General features: G+C 40.3%; 1 pseudogene; it reads left to right on the top strand.

The window, feature by feature from the left end:
• The first annotated feature begins 587 nt into the window (after positions 1 to 587).
• LOC109258135 (E3 ubiquitin-protein transferase MAEA-like) lies at positions 588 to 7,460 on the top strand (annotated as a pseudogene).
• The last annotated feature ends 9,380 nt before the right edge of the window (positions 7,461 to 16,840 follow it).

Here is a 16,840-nt window from a genome sequence, read left to right as displayed (position 1 = left end):
CAAGCTTCATTTTGAAATATAATCAGTGATCTACCAAGTTGTAAAAACAATGAAGACTGTTCCAAACAGAGAAGATCCATGGACAAGAGAAAATACTTGTGAAGCAACTTGGAGGAAATACAAATAGTCAGTACTGCATCACAATAGTTTCCAAATCCTCCCAAGCTGAGAATACCTTTATTCAAGGTCAGGATCTAAAACTGATGAAAGCAGACTTATTCCAGACTCCATAGATCACATTTTAAAATCACCTGAATAAGTTGCCAGTCTTGAAGGGCTATGTCACCTCTCAATGCCAAACCAAGAGAAAACAGGATCAGATCTAGTGGAGGAGTAACAGAAGAGTGAGAAGGGGGTCACTATAGGTAAATTGACCTAATAAGAGATTCTTTCAATAGTCAGAGCGTGAGAGAATGGGGTCCTGAAATTCACAATGGCTCTGAGGATAACTTAGAGGGGATGTATTTCAGAGATATTTAGGAGAGAGACTCAACAGAACTGGACCACTGATTACATGGAGGTAGGCAGAAGGATAGGAAGAGGATAGGGTCAATAATAATTTCCAGATTTCCAATTTGGGGGACAGGATGAGTACAGTTACTAACAACCAATACAGGGAATACAAGGTGAGCAAGGATGGCAATCAGGAGCAAAGGGATTGAGTTTATTTACGAATATGTTGAGTTTGGAAAATCTGCATTATAGCCAGTTTTAAGTGTCCCATTGAAATTTAACACACAAAGAAGTTGGGAACTCTAGGCAGTGCTAAATGTTGGACATTGCTTAAATATCAGAAGAAGATATTTAGCACCACCATCTCACCCCCAACATGTCCCTCCACCAAGAGCCAGCCCCACTCCATTCTTTCTGCCCACAGAAGGGGATCCAGTGTGTTAGTATCCAGAGTCGGCCAATGTTAAATTTGAGCAGCAGAGAACTGTCTGTCACCATCTGGGAAGGAGAGAGGGGGGAGAATTTTTCACTATTTCTCCTTTTATTCCTGCCCCAGAAATCCCTTTATAGATTAAGTAAACCAGTGTTTACAGATGCGTTTGCAGCTCCTATTAGCCAGGGCTCTATCTCAAGGATGGTTAGACACTGTGAAGAAATCAGCAGGCAAGGCAGGGTGTTTGATGATTTCAGCTTATCATGGAGATAGACCCCACAAGGACTCCTCTGAGTCAACAGCATGACAAAAAAAAAATCCTTAAACAATTCCATTCCAATTACCAGTTGCTGAGAAAATAAAACTAAACCTCCTATTTTTGATTGGTCCAAGTGAGAATCATTTAATGATTATAGAATTACGTGCTCTTAAGGGTTAGGTTTCCTGGGAAACAGACTCTGAGAACTGTGTGTAGGAGGTTCATTGGGAGTGCTCTCAGGAACCACACTGTGAGAGGGAGGAAAGCAAGAAAGGGCAGAGGGAGTGAGTGCACCATGATACCTCAGTCCAGCTCATCTTTGAGGCAAGAGAGCTGGGGCTTTGTATTCACCTATGGACGAGTCACTGGGTGCAAGTGGCTTCCAGGGAGCAGGTATGATCTAGACATGTCAATTCCCCAGTGTTTTTTTTTTTTTTTTTTTTTTTTTAATCTGAGTAAATGGTGATGGGTCTCTTTGGGGAAGGACCAGGCATGTCATTATCACATATCCTTCCCATGGTGACATAGGGTCATTTTTCCTGGGTACCCAGCCTCTCTTTTAGTCAATGGGGTTCAGATTCAAGTTTCTAGAATCATTAACTGAAATATAAGCTGAAGATAAGATTTTTTTATGGAGTACTTTGCCTCAGAAATGTATATATTATTTTTAAGAACTCAGATTTTTTTTCAGAGCAATCTCAACATAGAGAATGAAAACTGATGATCTTACATTCAGCACAAGAATTTTTTATATGTTTAAGCCCAGAAAAAGAAGTCTATGCATTACATGTACATGCCTATTAAAGTCTGTGTGCCTGCATATGTGTCTGTGTGTGTGTGTTTCAATTTTTCCCTGATGAAAAATAGTGTTTCTTTATGGAACCCCTGTTAAATTCCAGCTTTTGTTACATGAAACAAATTTCATTTGTTTCTTGCTCACTTCTTTTCCCCCATCATCATTCTAGACCCCAATTTCTATTTGAGTCAACAGGAGCATGTGCACAATGTATCACTCAGCAGACATCACTGTCCTGAAATAGACACCCCTAGCTTTTGCCAGTACTGTCCATGGAAGTTATGACAATAATGCAAGGACAACCAGAATCATAGATGATGAATGATGAATTACAAATGTAATTTAAATGATGTAATAAGATTACTACATTAAATACAACAGGCCCAGTTAAATTTAACTTTCATATCAACTACACACACACACACACACACACACACACACACACATATACACTTGTATATCAACTATATATATCTATATTATATATATAACTATACATTATATATATATATATATATATATATATATATATATATATTAGTGTAAGTATGCCCTATGCAATATTTTAGACATACACTAAAATTCACTTATTTTTTATTAATATTAATTCAAATTTACTGGACATCTTGTATTTGTTTGTTTTGCAAACTCTGATACACCTACTATATATAATCAGTAGACATAATTCTTCCACATTTCTTACTTTTACTTCTGCCCTTCAGTTTTATCTGTCATTGAAATCCATGTTGCCTTTCCTGCTTGAAGAGAAGTATTAGGATCACAGAAAAAACTGAAGATAACAGACAAGGGGGCACATCTGGTTTTACCATTTATATGATAGAAAAGTTGGAACCAAACTGTCTTCTCATCTTAACACTCAAGTTTGTTCAGAAGTTTAAACATTCTTGGCAGAACTTTTCTTTTGAATAACCATCACACACACAGATATACAATACCAGGGTTTTTCTGATCTGCTCTCATGGTATATCATAAAATGAATCATCTCAAATGCTAACACCTCAACCTTTACATAATGCACAATTTTTACTACATTATCCCAAAGTGCTAGGACTTAGAATAATTGTTGATGACTGCTCTTATGTCTTTGTGTCATCTGGTCAGTTCTGGTACCCAGGCCAGACTCAGTGAAGCTTGGCTGCACTTCTCTAGGCAGCTGCTATCAGCAGGCTGTTCAGGGAGGGAGTGGTTGTGCTAGGAAGTGTCACTTGTCTGGGAGCAGGTAGGCTGTTGGCAGAGTGGAAGTAATGGAGACTTCTGTCTCCTGTCACCCATTAGACTAGCTCAGAATTGTCAGGGGTCCAAGAGAGACTCAGCCAAGGCTCTGTGAGGCATAGAGTCAAAATTACCTTTTCTTCTTCTGCATTCTATTAGCCAACACATGTAAAAACCAGACAGAGGGGAAAATGGATTTAATTTTCTGCTGGGAAGAGCTGCAAAAGACATGGATAATGGAAGGGCTAGAGAACTGGATTTATATTTCTAATCAATCTCCCCATCTTTAAATACAATGATGAACATGCAGACATTTTATGGGGGAGAAAAGAGCTTTCTCAGTGAAAAAAACCATGGATTGACTTATATCCTGCCACAAGTTTCTTATTCTGGTACCTGGTCCAGAATAGTTACCTGTCACTGTCACATCAACATCTGAACAACCTCTTATGCAAAACTAAAAAGTTCTAAACCACCTTTGTTAAGTAGGTTATCCTTCATGGCTTCATGCAATTCAGAGCTTGTTGTGTTTATTAATAATAAAGCTGAAAGATTAACTTCTTCCTTCACACCACCACCATATTCAGTTGGACATTTACCAAAAGGGCTACTATTATGTTTACATTATCTGTGCTTTCATCAGGAAAAATAGAGAACTATGTCACTAGCTGTACTTGTCATATTGGTGGTACTTCTGTATACTTCTTGCTTCATATTCACCCAGCATTTCCAAGGACTATATCAATACTATTTTTCACAAGTATCACCTTGTAGTCTAACCTCCTAAAGTTCAGCTTTATTAGAAGACAGCAAAGTACTAATGTTTAGATGTGTAATATTAAACATCTGATACTATTGTCTTTAAATTCCATATTTTCTCTAATTTTTTTGTTTTTTGACAAATTCTTCATTTCCTGTGTGAAACCGCCTAAATGTTGTGTTTTTTTCATATTTACACATTTTCTTTCTTTTTGTTTATTTTTTTGTTTATTTTTTCCCCTCAAAATTTCAATGTAATTTATTGTCAAGTTAGCCAACATACGGTGTATACAGTGTGTTCTTGGCTTCAGTAGATTTCCATGATTCATTACTTACATACAACACCCAGTGCTCATCCCAACAAGTGCCCTACTCAATGCCCATCACCCATTTCCCTTCTCCCCCTCCCTCCCGCCCATCAACCCTCAGTTTGTTCTTTGTATTTAAGAACATCTTATGGTTTCTCTCCCTCTATGTTTGAAACTATTTTTCCCCTTCCATTCCCCCATGGTCTGCTGTTAAGTTTCTCAAATTACACATTGAGTGAAACATATGATATCTATCTTTCTCTGACTGGCTTATTTCACTTAGCACAATACCCTCCAGTTTCATCCATGTTGCTGCAAATGGCAAGATTTCATTCTTTCTCATTGCCAAGTAGTATTCCATTGTTTATATAAACCACATCTTCTTTATTCATTCATCTGTTGATGGACATTGGGCTCTTTCCATAATTTGGCTCTTGTTGAAAGTGCTGCTATAAACATTGGGGTACATGTGCACCTATGAATCAGCACTCCTGTATCCTTTGGATAAATCCCTAGTAATGCTATTGCTGAGTTGTCAGGTAATTCTATTTTTAGTTTTTTTGAGGAACCTCCGCACTGGTTTCCAGAGTGGCTGCACAAGTTTGCATTCCTACCAACACTGAAAGAGGGTCCCTGTTTCTCCACATGCTAGTCAACATCTGATGTTTCCTAAGTTGTTAATTTTAGCCATTCTGACTGGTGTGAGGTGGTATCACAATGTGGTTTTGATTTGTATTTCCCTGATGATGAGTGATGTTGAGCATCATTTCTTGTGCCTGTTGGCCATCTAGATATCTTCTTTGGAAAAATGTCTATTCATGTCTTCTGCCCATTTCCTCACTGTATTATTTGTTTTTTGGGTGTGGAGTTTGGTGAGTTCTTTATAGATTTTGGATACTAACCCTTTATCCAATATGTCATTTGCAAATATCTTCTCCCATTCTGTACATTACCTTTTGGTTTTCTTGATGGTTTCTTTTTCAGTTCAGAAGCTTTTTATCTTGATGAGGTCCCAATAGTTCATTTTTACTTTTATTTCCCTTGCCTTCAGAGATGTGTCGAGCAAGAAATTGTTGCTGCTGTGGTCAAAGAGGTTGTTGCCTGTTTTTTCCTCTAGGCTTTTGATGGTTTCCTGTCTCACATTTAGGTTTTTCATCATTTTGAGTTTATTTTTGTGTATGGTGTAATAAAGTGGTCTAGTTTCATTCTTCTGCATGCTGCTGTCCAATTCTCCCAGCACCATTTGCTAAAGAGAGTGAATTTTTTCCATTGGATACTCTCTCCTGCTTTGTCAAAGATTAGTTGACCATACATTTGTGGGTCCAATTCTGGGTTCTCTATTCTATTCCACTGGTCTATGTGTCTGTCCTTGTGCCAAAACCATACTTTCTTGGTGATTACAGCTTTTTAGTAAAGGCTAAAGTCCTCTACTCTAGGACTGTGATGCCTCCTGTTTTGGTTTTCTTTTTCAACATTACTTTGGCTATTTGGGATCTTTTGTGTTTCCATACAAATTTCAGGGTTGTTTGTTCTATCTCTGAGAAGAATATCAGTGCAATTTTTATTAGGATTTCATGTAGATTGCTTTGGGTAGTATTGGCATTTTTACAATATTTATTCTTCCAATCCATGAACATGGAATGTTTTTCCATTTCTTTGTGTCTTCTTCGATTTCTTCCATAAGTTTCCTATAGTTTTCATAATACAGATCTTTTACATCTCTGGTTAGGTTTATTCTTAGGTATCTTATAGTTCTTGGTGCAATTATAAATGGGATAGAAACCACTTACATTTTGAATGTGTCTTAGCTTCACTAGTCAGTGTATCTCTACAAATAAGACACCAGGGGTTTCCTCTCTCACTTTCAACCACAGCCATAAAAGCAAATTCAGATTGCACAACATTATGAAGTGAATTGTACTCTGTAAAATGGTTACTTTTATGTTAGGTGAATTTCACCTCAATTTTTAAAAAAAAAACTTCTAAAAAAACACAAATTCAGTACAAGATAAATAGTACTTCTGAGTAATTTGAGGGCAAACCTATTTGGTCTTCATTTTCTCAGATCACTGCCATTGTCACCAGTTGGTTTACAATGTGTGTCTTTTCTTTTTTTTATTTAAAAAAAAACTTTAATGTTTATTTTTGAGAGAGAGAGAAAGAGTGTGAGTCAGGGAGGGGCAGAGAGAGAGAGAGAGAGAGAGTGAGGGAGATGCAGAATCCGAAGCAGGCTCCAGACTCTTGAGCTGTCAGCATAGAGCCAGACATGGGGCTTGAAACCATGAGATCATGACCTGAGCCAAAGTTGGATGCTTAACTGAATGAGCCACGCAGGCACCCACAATGTGGTCTTTTCTTAAGAAATAATGCAATAAAATTTGTTCCACTTTCAGTAAATTAGGATTAAAAATAAGTAATATGAATTTCACTTAGTTATGTTAACGCTAGCTTGATTTTAAATTACAATGATTGTGGTTAATGTTTTGGCAGATTCAAGAGGGAAGTATAGGTATCAGCTGCTCAGGTCTCCATGACCCTGAAGATGCAGGAAGGAGTACCTGACCTTCAAGGTGTCCCATTTAGGCAACACTAAATGAATGCCTTCAGACTTCTCCAAAAAACACTGACTGAGACACAAGCCATGTCACCATGGTTGTGGCTGAGCTGGAGAAGATCTTAAGCAGCTGCCCAGGTGAGGAATCCGTGGTCAGCCTTCTGGATGGCACAGTGGAAAAACTGAGCATCCCCAAGGCAGGTGGTGGAGTCCATCCAAGTGAAGGAGGAGAGTACCAAGCTGTGCAAGCACAGAATCTAGCACCTTAAGGAGCATAGCAGCAACCAGACCCTGGCAGCCAGCATGAGGAAGAGAAAGCACATGGACCATACAATGGCAGGGCACCTGTTTTGCTGTGGCTACATCTCAGTGAATTAGCACACCAGAGTGGCATAGAGAGCTGGTTGGACCCAGCCAAGGTGGCTGATGCTGAGCCAGAAGTTCCAGTACAACTACCACCTGCACCAGCTGGGGGACAATTCTGTGTTCACCATCACACCAACCTCTCAGCCATAAGGACACCACAATATTCCAAGGGGGACAGCAGCTTCAAGAGCCCCCACTGACCCATGTGCAGCCACTTTCTGAACAAGCAGGCATAGCCCCTGCCCTTGGCCCACTGCACCAACTCCCACCTGCTCTGCAGACCTCAGACATCTCAATGATGGAGAACAACCGGCCCTCGAGGCTGCCCAACAGCTATAGCTACAACCCTTTGCTGTCTGTCCACCAAGAACCAAAGAAGTGTTGCACTTCTCACAATCCAAGAAAGTATACATCATGTAGGCACCCCACACACACCTGTGTGCCCCATGCCTTCGCACTCCAGCCTGGCCTGCCAACCTGTGTTTCTGTTTCTTGTGACCCAAGATCAGTGAGCGATGGTAACTACTCCTAGAAAGAGAGGAGTCAGATCAAGAGCACATCTGTGCTTGGAGGTATGTTTCCACTGGTAGAATTCTGAAGCACGCGTGAGCTACTTGATGCCTTCCCTTTCAGAGAGAGACTTTCCTGCCCGGGAGCTTCCACCACTCCAGAAACAAAAGTCGGTTATTTCCTGCACCCCTGACCCTTGTGTCCTCCTTCTGTCGGCCCCTCCTTCCCATCACCAACCAACATGCCAGGAAGGGTGGCAGCCATGCCCAATGAGCATGCCCTGTAGAGGCATCCAGCAGAGTTGCGTCCTTGGGACCTGGCTTTGGGTGTTCCAGGTTCAATGTCAGGTCATTCGTGCCACCTTATCTCCTCCTTGAGAATGTGTTCACATGGAAATCCACTGGGCCAAGTTCTGCAGAGAACTTTCCTGCCTATGGTTCCCTAACTGTAGATCTAATGCTGATCCTTACAGTAACTTGTAGTTCAATTGAAGTAAACACCTGTGACTTTTCAAATCAAATGATCTACTGTAGTTTACAAAAAACCATACGGTAGAGGTTTGTATTTAGCACTTATTTTTGCATGTTGATGTTGATTAGTTAATAAACTGTAAATGTAAAGCATAATAAAAATATTTTCTATTTCTTGAAAAAATAAACTACAATGACAGTAAAAAAAAACAAATGTTATGGACAAAATGTTTCCATTTTCTCAGATGCATAAGCATGCATTGTAGTTGAAAAATCACCATTAAAGTTCGCACACTGTAATGTGATCCCTATGTACATGGCTAGTCTGAAGCTCACACTGTAAGCAACTTATCCCCAACTCCTGAACTGGTCAATACCTACTCACTGAGACAATCCCCTGAATACACATAGGGTTGTTGGGAAACATAGTGTCACGTTTCCATAAAAATTTCTAAATATATATATTCCATTTCTATGCTTATATCCTCACTTGGAAATAACAGTTACCAGACTTTGAGTAGAACTTGATAAATGGTCTAAATAAAACTTGAAATGGTCTAAATAGAACTTGAAACTGATCTAAATAAACTGCTTTGGAGGAGGTGCCTGGGTGGCTTGGTCAATTGAGCAACCGACTCTTTATTTCAGCTCAGGTCATGATTCAGGGTTGGTGGGTTTGTGCCGTGTATGGAGCCCCCCAGTTGGGCTCTGCACTAACAACACAGAGCCTGCTTGAGATTCTCTCTCCCTCTCTCTCTCTCTGCCTCTCCCCTGTTCACTCTCTCCCTCTCTCTCTCTCTCAAAATAAACAAATAAACTTTTATAAAAAAACAAACTGCTTTGTGAATACCTTAGTAGGTCCCTTTGCTGAGGAATTCTCAGTCTTTAACATATTACCAAACATTGGAAATCTGCAAGAGAAAAATGGAACATGAAACATCTCTCACATTTATTCAACCCCAGGATTTTATTTTTCACTGAGCATCTCACACTACCAAGTTTTCTATGCAACAGACATCGGGAGGTAACACGTAGTCATGTTCAACCCAGACATGGAGTCCAAAACCCCTGAATCCCATTGCTCACTGCTGCTTGCTCTCTCTCCAGGCAAGACAACTTTATTCCAGAAGATAAAATGGAAACAAGGTACTGCCACTGAGTGTCTCAAAACTGATTAGAAGTTTGTCTGACTTTCTTCATTTGTGTGTTCAATCCAGCCAGTCATGTATACGGACACCACTGGTTTTTCCATTTGTGAGTAGGATGGGTTTTTTTTTTTTCTGGTTACTTGCATTATGTATCGCCTCCTTGGTGGCTCCAACAAAGTAACACAACTTAATTTTCCTTGTCTATGGTATGCCACTTACACCCACTTAGTTATGCTTGTGTCATTTGATTAAATTGAATATCCTTGCTGTCTCTATACATAATAGTGATGGGTAATCACATAAAAGCCTCTTTCACAATCAGATTTAGATATAAAAAAGCAACATGTTTAATAAGATCCATTGGATTTAATAAAATAAAAAATAGTGGGAGCCTTCGATATTATAAAGGTCTTACTTTGCAAATGAGAACAATGAAGAGTAGAAGGATGAAGGGCTTTGTGCAGGATCACCAGCTGGCTGTTGGCAGAACGGAGCCTGTACCCTGCAAGTATCTTGATATTTTATAGTTTCTCAAAGAGCTATAATGATTTACAACAATATGTAATAATCATTTGACATTTCCAAGTTGGTCACATGTACTTTCTTCCTTCTGACAGTTTCCAGGTGCTTGGCAATTTAATAAAGTATGATAATATTTAGCAAAATGTCCTGCAGCTTGCCAAGCATCATATATTTTCATAATAAAGTACTTGTTTCCAAATTAAATTTCTATTGTTTACTTATTTAATGTAAGTTGTCCACTGTTGGGGCATCAGTCCCACAAAACAGAAAATCTTCTGGACATAGATGTTGCAATATGGGACTTCATTCACTTCATCAATTCATTCATTTATTCACTTGTTCATCATTGAACTGAAATCAATAAATCTAATCAACATTTTGAATGCCCATTGTATATTTGACAAAACCATATTTGTAAAAGGCATAATCCCATCACAAAGGATCTCAGTTTAGTTGGAAGACAGGTACATAAATAGCACAGAGAGGGACCCTGAGCCTAACATGGGTACCAGGTGACCAGAATGCCAGAGCATGGCCTGAAATGAATTGCAAAGACTGTAGGAGGCATTTGTTCCTGCAAAACACAAAGGTAAGACATGAGAGAGGGAAAAGAAAGGAAAACACAAGCAGAAGAGCCTGCAGGGCACAGGCATGAGAGAAGACCCAGCAGGTACCCATTTGTGGAAACTACAAGCAAATCCATGTCACTGACATAAAAGGCAAAAGTGTGAACCAGTTCACAGAGAGCAATTATCTTGGGCACCATGTGGGCTTTATTCTAGATCAGAGATCTAGATCTAGATCAGGGCTGGATTGTTGTGGGGACCATCTTGTGCATTGTAGGATGTTTAGCAGCACCTCTGGGTTCTACCCGCAAGATGCTTACAGCAACTTAGCTCTCAAAAATGTCTCCAGACACTGCCAAGTATCCTCTTGGGGAGGGGAGGGAGGGAATCATCCCTAGTTGAAGACTACTATTCTAGGTAAAAGAGAGCCATTCCAGTGTTTTCTGAAAGGAATGACAAGGTTGCATCTGCCTGAGACTGGGGCAGGGAGTCTTGGCAGAGGTCTGTGGTAGCATCCTGAGAGATCTGGGACAGGTGGGAGCATGGGTGGATAGTAGCATCACCCAGAGTAATGTTTGAGGCCAATTGAAAGTGAAAGTAGGAGACTGTCACACTGAGGGAAAGATGAGTTTAGTGGAGAAAGATAGCAAATACCTTTGGGAGCATGTCCCATTTGAGGTGAAAGTATGGCATTTAACTGATGATGGAAATTTTCAACAAAAACCAGGAGGGAAGAGGATGATCTGGAGGTTTCTATTTGGGCACCACTGCCATGTCGACAGTCTCTCAAACCCTGAAAATGACTAGAACCTCTCCAGGAAAAAGCTTAGAATAAGCAGCAGGGTAGGAAGAGTTTGTGTTTAGAGAGAGTAAGAAAGGGCACAGTCATAGACAGTCGGGGAGCTCAAGAAGAGCTTGCTATCCTGGAGGCCACCAGCATGAAGAGTGTCTGGGAAGACTTGATCAGCAATCCAGGCAGGGAAGTAGGCATTCGGAAGACTGAGTTGATTAAAACAGCCTGAAGAGGAATACAGTGAGCATGGCTTTTTTTAAGAGCTCCACCCAAATCAAAAGGGCAGCTAGAGCCAGGACATTTAACCTCCCAGGACTTCTAGAACCCAAATGCCTAGGTATGTTAACTAACGTTACCAATTCTATTGTTTTTATTTGTCTTATTACCTGGTCTCCAAATTTGTTTTTTTTTTTCTTTCAACTTCCTTATTCATAGTTCTATCACTGTTCTTCTACTCATAAGCACCATGCCCCAGAATTCCTTTCAATCTCTCTCCTCCCACAGTGGGGAGACAGGAAAGCCTGGGGGGAAGACCGGCAGGGAGAGAGAGTGAGTTTTAAGTCCAGTAGATAATTTTTGTCCAATGTCTCAACTTGGCTCCTTCCTATGTATCACTAAGTCACTGCCCTTAAAAAGCCATCTGTGGATCCCCTATGGGCACAGAACAAAATCTAATCACTTTATCTTGACATCTAAGACCCTCCTCCATATTACTTTTACCAGTCTTATTTCCAACTAATTCCTGCACCTAGCCTGTGTTCATGGGCTCCATGGTCCCTGGAAAGACACACACTGAGGATGAGAACACAAAAGGTAGGTTCTGTCAAATGAGAAATGAGTGAATTTCCTTCTCTCTGTATGAGGTCTATGCCTCAGAATCTTGAGTGGTTTGGGGAAGTTGCCAGAAGGTAAGTGAGATGTTATGATTTATATTAACAAATACATGTATGGGGATGCCTGGGTGGTTCAGTTGCTTAAGCGTCTGAATCTTGATTTCAGCTAAGGTCATGATCTCACAGTTCATGAGTTCAAGCCCTACATCAGGCTCTGCACTGACAGCATGAAGCCTCCTTGGGATTCTCTCGCTCCCTCTCTCTCTCTGACCCTCTGTGCTTGCTCTCTCTCTCCCAAAATAAATAAATAAAAGAAAAAAAGAAATATATGTACAGTTTTTGTTCTGTTCTTAGAACAAAGCTCCTAAAACACCTGGAATTTTCAAGAGTTAAGCACTATAAAGGTATATTTTGTTATGTTAATAAAATGACTTTTGAAACATCCCTACGTTCCCTAAGGATAGGGACTGGTCACCAGAAGAACCAACCAAGTGATTAGGGGGTTGGAACTTTTAGTACCACCTTTCCAACCTCAGGGTAGAGGAGAGTGATGAGATAAATTAATTAATTATTTAATTTAAATAGCCAAGGCACCTGGCTGGTTCAATAGGTAGAGCATGTGACATTTGATCTTGGGGTTGTGAGTTCAAGCTCCATGTTGAACGTAGAGGTTACTTAAAAAATAAAATCTTTACAAAATAGAAATAATTAATAGCCAATTGAAAATAATTTAATCAGTTGTGCATATCTAATAAAGCCTCCATAAGAACCCAAAAGAATGATGTTCAGGAGCTTCTGGGTTGGTGAACATATGGAGGTGCTGGTGAGTGGCACTCCCAGAGAGAACATGTAAGCTCCGTGACCCTTCCCCATACATTGCCTTATGCATCTCTTCCGCCTGTCTGTTCTTGAATTATATCCTTTTATAATAAACAGTAATCTAGTAAGTAAAATGTTTCTCAAAGTTCTGTGAGCCACTTTAGCAAATTAATCAAACCTAAGGAAGGGGTCATGGGAACCTCTGATTTTTAATGGATCAGTCAGAGGCACAGGTGATAATCTGGACTTGAAACTGACAAATTGACATCTGAGGTGGGGGCAGTCTTATGGCACTGAGCCTTTAACTTGTGATATCTGTTGCTATCCCAGGTAGATAGTATCTGAATTTGGGTTAAATTGTAGGACAGCCAGCTAGTGTCGGAGAATTGCTCGGTAGTATGGGGAAACTCCCTGCACCACATCAGAATTGGTGATCAAAACTGTAGATTCCACCCAAATGTCAGGCAGAGCTGGGGTACTAGGGCCATGCCAGAGTGGACCCTCACAGCAGGGTCAAGTAAGGTAGGTCTCAAAGGACAATGGGAATCCCAGACTCATCCTGGGCACTCTGGATCTCTGGCCTAGTTGGTGACAGACCACCCTAGGGGTGGGCTGGGGAATTTTCTTGGGTCACCATATCCCAGAGCAAGATTGATTTACCTGCTACCTCACAGGGTCTGCTTTGGACCTGAGATGGGCTGCCTGCCAACGTGGGGCAGCAGGTGACATTCCCCTGGCTTTGCAGGTAAGGAAAGCTCTATCTCAGAGAGGTCCACAGTCAGATAGGTCTACAGTCAGTCAGTCCAGGCCTTGGCCCAGCCCTGCCATCTCTGTTCACCAGACTAGTCCAGAGGAAAAGATGCTTAAGCCACAGTTGTGTGATTTGTGTCAGTTTTTTTCCCTTTGCTCAACTTTTCTATCACTGTCTGCTATAAAAAATCCCACATGTGGCAAAGTGCTTTCCATCAAAGTCCCTTTTTAAGATGCCAGTCACCATGCAAACTTTTAATGATAGAAAGCCATGCACGGGGTGAATTTTTATACCTTTTCATTCAAAGGAAAAGCTATGGGTGAACTCAGTCAGTAAGAGGTTTATGACAAGAAGAAAAAAAAAAGAAAATAGAAAGACTCAGAAACTACAAGGCCAGGTCTCCCTGAAAATTGAATTGTCTTTGTCAAAAAGCTAAACCCATGACTCCATACAAATATAGAATGGACATGTGTTAAAGATTTATCTACCCAACAGTGACAGTTCCAGCAGGACAGCAAAACTGGTTCAAAGAGAGTTCATTGGATGAGGTCTAGAGCATCACTCAAGAAGAAAGAAGGAAAAAGCCACGGAAATAAGTCTGCCAAGTTAGAGACAAATGTCCTAATGGGGCAAAGTTAAAAAGAAAAACACTAAAGACTTTTGTATGATCTTCTCCAACGGACACAAAGGTTTGCATCTCTACTGGCCAAATATAAGTTTACTGGTAACCTTGCAGGACCTGGGCCTATGTGGGGGAAACTAAAATGGCCCCAGAACTTCTCACTGTAATCCCCAGTACAACAAATATGATGAAATAGCATGTGGTTATGTTATCTCACATGGCAAAAGGGATTGTGCACATGTAATCGAGGTTAATAATTAGTTGACTCTGAGTTCATCAAAAGGAAGACTGCCCAGGTGGGCCTCAACTAATCATGTGCTATCTTAAAGGCAGAGATTTTTCTCTAGCTAGTGGCAGAAGGGAAATAAGAGTAGGGGATGTATGAGAAAAGGTTCTGGGTTGCTGAGATGTAGGGGGCCCTATGGCAAGGACCCAAAAGCAGCCTGTAGGAGTTAAATGTGTCCCATGCTGATGACCAGCAAGGAAATGGAACCTCAGTCCTAGAACCTCAGGAAGGTAGCAAAAATCTGGATGCTACTAAAAACCAAAATCAAACAAACAACCGTCATGTGAAAGAGGACAAAAAGTGCAAGAACAATCTATCTCATAATTCATCCATGCCTTTCTTCACTGTCTCCCAGATCCTGAAATCTCTGTTCTGTCCCAAGAAGGAAAAGGGTAAGGCAGCATCTACCAGCAAATCAGCAAGCCCATGTTTTTCTGATATGTTTTACCTAGACCTACACAATAGGAAATATATTTAACACAAAACCCATATGAAACACTGAAACACACATACCCACGAATATTTAAAGGCAAAGTTTTACAGAAAACCTTACCAACACCTTGATCCCAGACTTGTAGTTACCAAAACTATAAGATCATAAATCACTGTTGTTAAGCCACCCATTCTGTGGTACTTTGTTATGACAACCCTAGCAAACGAATACATGATATACTTCGATTTTTTCTATCTGTTCCATGTCTTCCTTTTTTTTAATGCTGTTTAGGACACAATTGATTTCACAATGATAAATTAACCACACCCACAACCTGAAGAACTGAGAAACTTATACAACCCTTCCTTTTTCTACACCAGTAATAAGACATGTGTTACCAATAGCATCAGGAATGAAAGTTTTATATATCTGATACAGAGAATTGCCTTGAGTGATAGGGTGTAAATCTAACGCCTTTAATGGGGGAAATGGACTTCTCTAATCATCCCTGATACAAATATAAATAAATGATACTCCCATGGGGCACCTGGGTGGCTCAGTCGGTTAAGCGTCCAACTTCAGCTCAGGTCATGATCTCATGGTCTGTGGGTTCGAGCCCCACATTGGGCTCTGTGCTGACAGCTCAGAGCCTAGAGCCTGCTTGGGAATATGTCTGTATCTCCCTCTCTATTAGCCCTTCCCCTGCTCGCACTATGTCTCTCTCTCTCTCTCTCTCAAAAATAAATAAACATTAAAAAATTTTAAATAATCATACTCCTATTTTCCTTGAAGAAGGGAAAATACATGAACTTGAGTCTAAGGAGAGGAAAGCAATTTTTTTTGTTCTTTCTGAAGCTATGGTCCCACTCTCAGAATGGGCCTTGGTTATTTCCATGTAATAATGCAAAGAGGAAAACAAAGAATGTGCCTTTGGTTTTGATGCTATCCATCCTGAAAACTGTGGGAAAGAGTACTACATCTAGGGCTTGAATAAATAGTTTCTCTACCAAATAGACAAGAAATAATAACAAGACTAAGTCAGAGTTTCTAGTATTTCTAAAAGTAGGGCACTGCCCAAATCACAAAGTCCTGCTCTTCAAAGAGCTAGAAAACTAAATTTGGAGTAAATATCATCATCATCATCATCACCATCATCATTATCATCATCATCATATACTGTAGGAATTATAATATAACAAGTCCATGTATAAGTAATTTCACACTCTACTAAACTGAACAGTTCCCACAAATAGCATCTCAAGGCCTATTGGATCTTTCATGAATCAGGTGTGGGTGCACAAAGGGGCCAGGCCTGAAGTATGGGATGAAGGCCCCATGCTCTGAAGCCAGAGGAGAGTGGGGACAGGGCCATACAATGTTCCCCATGAGTCACTGCTTCTCAGGATTCCATTTAGTCCTCATCAGGATGCAGTGAGGAGTAAGCATGTTGTTCTCATAAAGCCCTTAGAATAGTGCCTGCAGTACTGACTCTTCTCCAGGAGTGTTCGTCCTTATTTGAACACAAAACACCTGGGGGATTTGTGAAAATGTAGGTTCTGGGGGCACCTGGGTGACTCAGCTGGATGAGTGCCTGACTCTGGCTCAGGTCATGATCTTGCAGTTCATGGGTTTGAGCCCCAACTCTGGTGCTATGCTGACAGCTCAGAGCCTGGAGTCTGCTTCAGATTCTGTGTCTCCTTCTCTCTCTGCCCCTCCCCCACTCGTGCTTGCTTGCACTCCCTCTCTCTCTCTCTCAAAAATAAACAAATATTTTTTTTAAAACTTTTAAAATAAATAAACATTAAAAAAAAAGAAAACGGCCTGGGGACAGGGCCTGAGGCTCTACCATATATATGTATGTATATTTTTACATACATTTATATATTTTTTGAGAGAGATAATCTTTCTTTTAACTTTATTTATTTA

The sequence above is a fragment of the Panthera pardus genome, unplaced genomic scaffold (assembly GCF_024362965.1).
Source record: "Panthera pardus isolate Hobbes unplaced genomic scaffold, ASM2436296v1 HiC_scaffold_24, whole genome shotgun sequence".
Lineage (NCBI taxonomy): Eukaryota > Metazoa > Chordata > Mammalia > Carnivora > Felidae > Panthera > Panthera pardus.
This window is presented reverse-complemented; position numbering and strand designations above follow the sequence as displayed.